This window comes from Erigeron canadensis, chromosome 2 (assembly GCF_010389155.1).
Source record: "Erigeron canadensis isolate Cc75 chromosome 2, C_canadensis_v1, whole genome shotgun sequence".
Lineage (NCBI taxonomy): Eukaryota > Viridiplantae > Streptophyta > Magnoliopsida > Asterales > Asteraceae > Erigeron > Erigeron canadensis.
Genome location: NC_057762.1, coordinates 23,716,045 through 23,725,316, shown reverse-complemented (window position 1 = coordinate 23,725,316; position 9,272 = coordinate 23,716,045). Strand labels below are relative to the sequence as shown.

At 34.1% G+C, this 9,272-nt stretch overlaps 1 long non-coding RNA gene across 3 annotated transcripts; it reads right to left on the bottom strand.

Annotated features, from left to right (window-relative positions):
• Nucleotides 1-5,267: 5,267 nt before the first annotated feature.
• On the bottom strand, nt 5,268-8,704 carry LOC122589815. 3 transcript variants are annotated; one of them, XR_006322354.1, is made up of 6 exons: nt 8,591-8,704; nt 7,424-7,538; nt 6,852-6,946; nt 6,065-6,210; nt 5,679-5,769; nt 5,268-5,577 (listed from the first exon to the last, which is right to left on the bottom strand). It is a non-coding gene; the product is annotated as an uncharacterized LOC122589815 (long non-coding RNA). The 3 variants fall into 3 exon arrangements; XR_006322355.1 differs by lacking the exon at nt 8,591-8,704 and adding an exon at nt 7,782-8,012; XR_006322356.1 differs by lacking the exons at nt 7,424-7,538; nt 8,591-8,704 and adding an exon at nt 7,782-8,009.
• Between the last annotated feature and the right edge of the window lie 568 nt (nt 8,705-9,272).

The following is a 9,272-nucleotide window of genomic DNA, read 5'->3' as shown; positions in this document are numbered from 1 at the left end:
GAAGTTTGGGAACAAGAGGACCTGATCGTTTTTTCATGGCTCATCCAAAACATCGACCCCAATACTACAAAAGATTTGTGGGATGCATTGGCAGTTACGTACAGAAGCGGCAAAGATAAGCTCCAAGCTTTCACCCTTCATGTCAAGGCCAATGAACTCAAACAAGATAGTAAATCTCTTGAAGAGTTCCGGATCGCACTTCAAGGCGTATGGGGAGAAATTGATCGAATAGATCCAAATCCCATGAAGTGCAAAGAAGATATTCAAAATTATACAAAACTAAGAACGGAACAAAAACTGTTCCAGTTCTTAAATGGACTTGATCGAAAGTTTGACCCGATAAAAGGGAAAATTCTTCAGGTCAACCCATTGCCCACTACCGAAGCCGCATACGCCATTATTCGGAAGGATGCCGCTCATCAAATTATATTGGGAGCAACAACCAGTGAACCATTAGGAATTACTTCCAGCTTAATCGTCGGGGAAATTAGCGGCGACGGTCTTTTATCAAAAGGGTACCGGTGGATCGACAACAAGAAAAAAGGGATCTAAGATGATAAATCACATCTGAAGTGTGATGAGTGTGGTATGTCCAGGAACAATAAGGAGAAATGTTTTGAACTCGTTGGGTATCCAAATTGGTGGATCGGCCCTAAGAAAAACAAATCTGTCAAGAGGGAAAAAACCACCTCAACCGCCGCACCTAATTCCAATAAAGAGAAAGATGGCCGGCGATCAAATGGATTCGGGGGAGTATCTGCGGCGGCCGGAAAAGAGGATGGTGGTGATTGTTTTTTGGTGGTCAAAGGTAAAAGGGAGAAGGAACAAATATTTTGTTTCCTTATTCTATCAATCGGCCGATCTATGCCACAAATAAAAGCCCCTTTCCTTTTTTATTTTCTTTTTCTTATCTTAAACCTAATGGACCAAAATTGTCAAATAGGCGTAGTAAATTGTTGAATACCAATTCAAGCCTCTCAAAATTTAATGGAGCGACACTTAGTGTCGATAAAAATGGTGAAAAGTCAGACGGGTCATGGATCTTCGACTGTGGTGCAACGGATACAATGACTTACGAATTATCTGACTTTTCAGAAATTTCAAACCCAGGAAAACGCATATTAAAGCGGATAATAAGGGAAGAATGGGTGTAAAATCTGAAGGAACAATTAAAATTTCACCGAATATTAAATTATATAATTGTGTCTATGTTCCCTCTTTGTTGCACAAATTTTTATCGATAAGTCATGTGACAAAATAACTCAATTGCTCCGTTCTTATGCATCTAAGTTTTTGTCTTTTACAGGATATCAGGATGGGACGGATTATTGGGCGTGACACTGGGAGAGGGACTGTACTATGTTGATGAAGTGAATCCGAGTGGAAGTAATATGGTAGTTCATGGAACAAGTGAAAGAGAAGCCTGGTTGTGGCAAAGAAGACTGGGACATCCTTTAGTTAGTTATTTAAATAATTTGTTTCCAAAACTTTGTCCTTTAAATAAATCTATTTCTTGTGAAACTTGCATCTTAGCCAAAAGCCATAGACAAACCTATAAACCAAGCAATACAAGAGTCCAAGTTCCTTTTTCATTAATTCATTTTGATGTGTGAGGTCCTGCCCCGGTTCTTGGGGGTCAGGGTTTCCGATATTATGTAATTTTTGTTGACGATTGCACTAGAATGACTTGGATTTATTTTTTTAAAAATAAATCTGAGGTTTATGATAGATTCACCATTACCATGATTCAAACCCAATTTCAGCAATCCATTAAGATTGTAAGGTCAGATAATGGTGAGGAGTATGTAAATTCACAAATGAATCTGTTTTTTAATCCAAAGGGATAGTCCATCAAACCACATGTCCGCACAACCCAGAGCAAAATGGTGATGCTGAACGAAAAAATAGACTTTTGTTGGAAATGACTAGAGCTCTAATAATTGAATCTAGTGTTCCAAAACATTTTTGGCCCAAAGCTATAGCCACTGCCACTTACCTGATTAACCGACTTCCAACAAAAATTCCACCAACACTTACCCTTCCACCTAAAGTATTTGGATGTAATGTGTTTGTTCATGTTCCAAAGTCCTATCGTAATAAACTTGATCCATGTGCTGAAAAATGTGTTTTTGTGGGGTATGGAGTAACTCAAAAGGGGTATAGATGTTATAATCAGGACACTCGTCATATGTTCACTACAATCAACTGTGATTTTCTTGAAACCAAGTATTTTTACTCCTCGCCACACAGTGGTCAGGGGGGGAACAATATGACACACTGAGTTGGCTAGGGTACTTAAAAGATTTTTCTCCGAGTATCACAGTTGACCCAGATACATCTTTAGAAGATCAGTCCCCTCCAAAAGAACAATCCTCTTAGGAACAACAACACATTGTCACCGACAATATAAGTCCAAACCTGATATCTGAGGTACGTAATTCTTCTTTGGATGATGTTACTATTGTACCAGATCCAAGTGAAATTATGCAGGACAGTGAAGAACAAGATGATACACAGGCTCCCCAAAAATATGTGCTTCCAGCAAGGTTAACTAGAGGAATTCCAGCAAAGAGATTTTCTCCATAAAAGTTCTCTGGAAACTCTAAATATCCAATGGCCAACATGGTGAAAGGAAATCTATCTAAAGAAGCAAAGGCGTTCACAACAAAGTTATATTCAGAAAAAATTCCATCAAATGTAGACCAAGCTTTGAAAATTACAAGGTGGAAGGATGCTATGGATGTAGAAATGGATGCACTGGTTAAAAATGAAACATGGGATAAATGTGTTTTGCCACAAGGAAAGGAGCCAGTAGGATGCAGGTGGATCTATACAATCAAATATAGACCAGATGGTGAGGTTGAGAGATATAAAGCTCGATTAGTTGCCAAAGGATAGACTCAAACGTATGGAATTGACTACTTTGAAACTTTCACTCCAGTTGCAAAACTAGATACAGTGAGAGTCTTGTTCTTTGTAGCAGCAAATAAAGGTTGACCCCTTCATCAGTTTGATGTAAAAAATGTCTTTTTACATGGGGAACTAAAAGAGAAAGTGTATATGGAAGTTCCACCTGCTTTTCTCACCATTTCAAAGATGGAGAAGTCTGCAGATTAAAGAAGTCGATTTATGGATTAAAGTAGTCGCTTAGAGCATGGTTTGGCAGATTCACACTAGCTATGAAAAAATATGGATATAAGCAAAGTAATTCTGATCATACTTTGTTTCTTAACCATAAAGGAGGTTTGATAACATCTTTGATAATCTACGTTGATGATATGATTATCACTGGAAGTGATGAAAAGGAAATCAAGAAGTTAAAAGGAAATTTATGTGCAGAGTTTGAAATGAAGGATTTGGGACATTTAAAGTACTTCCTCGGAATTGAAGTGTTGATATCACACGACGGAATTTTTATTTGTCAGAGGAAGTATATACTTGATTTTTTGGCAGAAACAGGGATGATTGATTGTAAACCAGCAGATACACCCATGGTTATCAATCTGAAGTTGTTTATGAATTTAGATGGTAAATTTACTGATAAAAATAGGTATCAACGAATGGTAGGGAAACTGATCTACCTTGTCCATACTCGTCCAGATATAGCATATGATGTTGGAGTAGTAAGTGCGTTCATGCACCAACCTCAGGAACAACACATGGATGCAGTTCTAAGAATTATCAAATACCTTAAAGAAACCACTGGTCATGGGGTCTTGTTCCAAGCAAATGGTCATCTTAAGATTCAGATTATACAGATGCTGATTGGGCTGGAGACAAAGGAAATATGAGATCAACATCAGGATATTTCTCTATGATTGGAGGGAATCTCGTCACATCGAAGAGTAAAAAGCAAAAGGTTGTCTCTTTGTCAAGTGCTGAAGCTGAGTTCCGGGGTATATCTAAAGGATTAGCAGAAGCATTATGGCTAAGGAAACTGATGACAGAATTAAGGTTTGCTCCTAAAGAAAGCATCCAGATTATGAGCGATAATGAAGCAGCTATTCAGATCTCTGAAAATTCAGTGCAACATGACAGAACAAAGCATGTGGAGGTTGATCGACATTTTATCAAAGAGAAGCTCGAAGAAGGGATAATCAAATTACCATTTGTTAAATCAGATGATCAACTTGCAGATATCCTAACCAAGGCGGTAGGGACTGTCATATTCAAAAGGTGTCTAAATAAGTTGAATTTTGGTGATCCCACTATTCAACTTGAGGAGGAGTGTTAGAAATAGAAAAGATTACGGATGTAATCACCGGATCAGAAATTGGTCATCACTTCCCTAAATTAAAGATATCGACTTGGGCCAAAAGAAAAGACTTTATTATGTTTCCTTATTTAGTTGATAGAATAGCCTATATATTCTTGATTTCAGAGTTATAAAATCATCACAAATTAATACAATTCTCGTTTAATCAATTTAACAGTATGCATAAACAACTGACTTTGGGCAACTCTCAACCTATATTTTCCTTTTAGCAAACAAAAATGTAAAATAAATTATTTGAACGGTTAGAAATAACACAAACAAAGCAAATCGTTCATAAGGGTAGAGTTTGTCACTTCTACTTCATGGTTGTGATGTGTTAATAATCTTAAACTTGTTAATGGTTAATCATTTGGAGAAGCAACAAATTTGCCCCATCCATATAACTAAAATATAACTTCGCTCAACATGTACTCTATCCATCGTTTTGCTATGCATAAAGAATCCATTTTCTCTTTCTACTCCTTATCAATAACAATCATTCAAAAAGAACAAAAAAAAATGATATCAAAATATAAATTCAAACTTCTTTTTTGTTTGGAAAAGTTCTAGTGCGACCTATATAGGCATATAGCCATCACATTCCTATAAGTATGGATATAACCACTTTCATGGGCATATCAAGTATGCTAAAAATACCCTATCAACAACCTTTCACCAGAAAAAAGTACAGAGAGAGACAAGGAAAAATGCAATAAACATAAAATGGTTTCCATAAAAATGTATACATTTTAGATAAGTTCACTCGCCCGACCCAACCATCAAACCTGAAACCTGGACATTTTCAAATGAACAATACCTGATCAGCTACTTTTTAAAATCATACAGATATTCGACCATACTACTTTATTCTTGTAATCTAGTATTAATATACATGTGATAACACTATTAATTGTTGCTGAACATAATAACCAACAAGAAGCTAAACTAAAGGATCATACTTGTATATATATAGACCGCATTTATAAATATAGCACCACAAGAATTGAGGGGAAGCAAGATTGAACGAAAAACTTACGAAAGATGAGATATATCTAACGAATGAATTGAACACGTCCTAGGTTATTCACTGGTGCAAGCATAATCATAGAAAGAAAAAAGTGCAGAATAATCAAATACAAGATTACGGTCCATTGGGTACATATTCTACCACAATTAATCTCTGAAGCATATTCCAGTCATGTCAGTTTCTGGTAGTGGTGGAGCTACTACAACATTTGCATTAACCATAGGTCCTAGGTTCGGTGGCAGCATAGGGGTGACCACCATTTCCCTAAAGTCCAAAGTTATAAAATTACAACCTACTGCAAGCAAACAACCAGTTTTTTTAGCTGACTGCTAAATAAACCTTTGATCAGGCCACACGTAGTCTAAACTGGAACAGAAAAATGTGATTTCTTTTTACCTCATTGCACACTTGAATTCTTTCAAAGCCAGTATATCATCATCACCATCAATAATGAGCGTCAAAGATGAGCTTGAGAGGCAAAGCTGACCTACAAGATAGTTGTTACCATGAATATCATTTTTAACAGCGAAAAAGAACATGTCATTATTAAATACTTGTCCCGAGGTAGTAATTGGCAATCATAGAAGTGACCATGACGATAAACACCCCAGGTTTCCTTTCTTTCAAGGCCACTAATGCATCACCTATTGCCCCCCATAATGTGACTCTAACATGTTGTTCATCGGAACACAAAAGAGAGAAATGTTAGGCACCAACCCTATTTCCTACACACTCTGTGTACATGTAACGGCAATATGTGTAACAACTTTAATTTTTCATACCTTTGGTTGCTCAGATTGAAACCAGATGTTTGTTTGCGATATTTCATTGAAGAACTCCCAAGAGTCATAACATCAGGAAAGTCATAAATCAGGGACATAAAGGCTTTAAAACCACTGTTGCACAGGGTGGTAATGAACGTGAAGTTCTGGCATTTGAAGCATAACACGTTACAAAACATCTTATTTAATAATCCATGTTCAAACATATTTACCAAAAGTTATATATTTAATATTAATTTACCAAATATATATATATGTATATTGAAACTAAACTCTTTCTTTACTCCTACTTGTGTTCTAGTTATACATGCATACATATTGATTTTTGATAAAACAATATATAACTTCATTCACTTGTTCTGAAAGGTAGAGTCGTTGGCTCATTATTGTAGATACCTACATCTAGAACTTGGACTCCCACTACATTGTATACATAGATAGACAAACACACATGAAGCTTAAGTTACAACATTAGCTTAAATATCAACAAAGTTATTAAAAAAGCAATAACCAAAAAACACTTGCAAGTATATCCCTAGTACTATTTAGTGCCTAAATCACACACACACACAAAAAATTATATATATAGAGTGGACATTCAACCTAATTGTAATAAGTAATACATTTACAATAATACTATTTATTATTTTTTTTAAGAATAGACATTTAGATATTTCGGTTCAATTGTTCAATCGTACCTTATTTTATCCGTACTAAAAATGACATATTTCAACTTGAACACAAATTTGACCCATTATGCAAACTATTATGCTTTTAAGCTACTAACCTTTTGGAATAGAATCTATAAGCATTTTTTTAGGAGCCTGACCATTCATGAGCTCTCACAACAACCGTCAATGCCCGAGCAAAATCCAGTAACCACTGCACATATATGCCACAAAACTATAAGTCTATAATAGATAAACACAATAGCTCACTAAAAATAGTCACTGCTACAAAAAAGGGCTTTTTACATGATTGAAAATGGCATTTTTACACGGTTTTACTTCCGTGTAAAAGAGTAGTGTAACTAATGATTACCCCTTTTTACACAGTTATTTGGCCGTGTCAAAAAGTAGGTTTTTTACAAGGTTAAGTTTACCAACCGTGTAAAAATTTGTTGTTTAATGAATAAAAAAAAAGTTATGCATTTTGTATAATCCATTCGAGTTGCTATTTGAGAACTACCCAAACTAAAGCCATTAAATAATTACATTAACATGTTAAACTCTAAAGTTCATAAATATAAATGTAAATTACAAAACTAAGTACAATAAATTTCTACATTGATGAAGTCTAAAATGAGTTTTGGTATGAATGGTATCTAAATCAATCTAACTCGTAACAAAAAAGTAATACTTCATCTTGACCGAAGAAGTTGATGTTGTTTAGGGAGATTTCATCTAGAGTGAAATGGTTGCCATTGTTGGGTTTTTGATGAGTAAGTTCACCTTATTGACATCATTGACATATCCTATAAATGATAAGATTAATACAACTTAGATTTATATTAAAAAATGACAATAGATCTATATATATATATATATAAACACAAACAATTTTTTAGCTATTTATAAATTGAATTAAATGCTAACACTAACAAACATGTATAAATAATGAATTATAAATTCTCAAAATTAATATTTAATATATAACTAACTATATAATCTTAAAAATACTTTATTTAATAATATAAAGAGTATATAAAAAAACTTACAGCTTGTGGTTTGTAAAAATCAGATGTAAAGAAAATAATCCCAAGTAGATCTTCAAACCAAAATTATATCTACATACCCTTTATAAAATTCTATTAATCGTAACAGCCGAAGACCCAAATGTCAGTTTTGTTTATGGGGTTTCACAAGACATTGCCAAAACAACCATTTAAACAAAAAAGATTATATGTTAGTTGATGGGAAAAGGAAGATAGATAAATGAGGAGATAAAATGTGTTTTTGATTGGATCTGGAAATGGACTATATGGACGATAGATAGAGATCTGCACCTAAGCTTTTTACACGGTTTATAAGACAACCATGTTAAAATTTCCGTCTTTTTTCATTTGACACGGTTTCGGTCTTGACCTTGTAAATAAGCGGACATTCTTACACGGTTTTCATAATCAACCGTGTCAAAATTTCCGTTTTTTTTCATTTTACACATTTTTTTTTGTTAACCGTGTAAAATAAATATAGACAAAAGCCTATTTTTATAGTTACACTCACAAACTAACTTGTTTGTTTCTTATAAACTCTTCACAATGCTTTTAGCCGATTTTAGAGTGACCATATTTAGAGCCCACTAATTATTATAGAATCTTTAATTTCCTTTTTAACTAAACCTGAAAAAAGCCTGTAAATGTGTTCAACTATTAGGTTGACTTTTTGTAGCATGATGAAAAAGTTTATATAATTGTAGTTACCCATTTCACCCATCAAATAATTGGGGGTTGCATATTAAACACACACAAAACACCTAAAGTTATAATAGCCTTGTACAAACTTCTCACAACTTTAAATAACTTACCTTCTCAAGCCATAATGGAGTCTTGAACCAATGATGATGCTTATAATCATCCATAGAAGGTAACAAAGGTTTAACAAATGTGTGGGCAAACTTTTGGTTATTGCTTACTATATATAGAACTAATAGTAGATGATATATGAAAATCACAGCAGTAATAAGCTATGCCCAGCGGGTTGTTCTTTCTCCCCACCATGTAACCCGTATATGATTGAGCAACCAGCTGTTTTTTTGTTTTTTTCCTTCCAAGGTGCTTATTTCAATGCGACTTTTTTTGTTTGTATGCAAATCAAGGTTCTGTCAACACGTTAATAAATATATGATATTTATTTAATGATATAACTAGATTATTTCCAGCGTAATATGCGGAAAACATATATAATTAATTACATATTATATTTTTATAAAAATATTTAATCAGGTAAGAATTAAACCACTAAAAAAATGAAGTTACATTAGTGGTCATTTAGATTCCGGTTAACTTTGACCAAACAGTTGGAAAACGAATACATCATCTCTTAGAGGTCTCGCTAAGTAAGGTTTTCATTTCTTTGAATGTCTTTCTATCATGCGGATATGTCTACATTGTCATTGTATTTCTGCTTTAACGTCTTTGCTCGAATAATTTAGTTATACACTAAAATTACAAAGCAATTTAATTATCAATCTATATATCGCATGATGT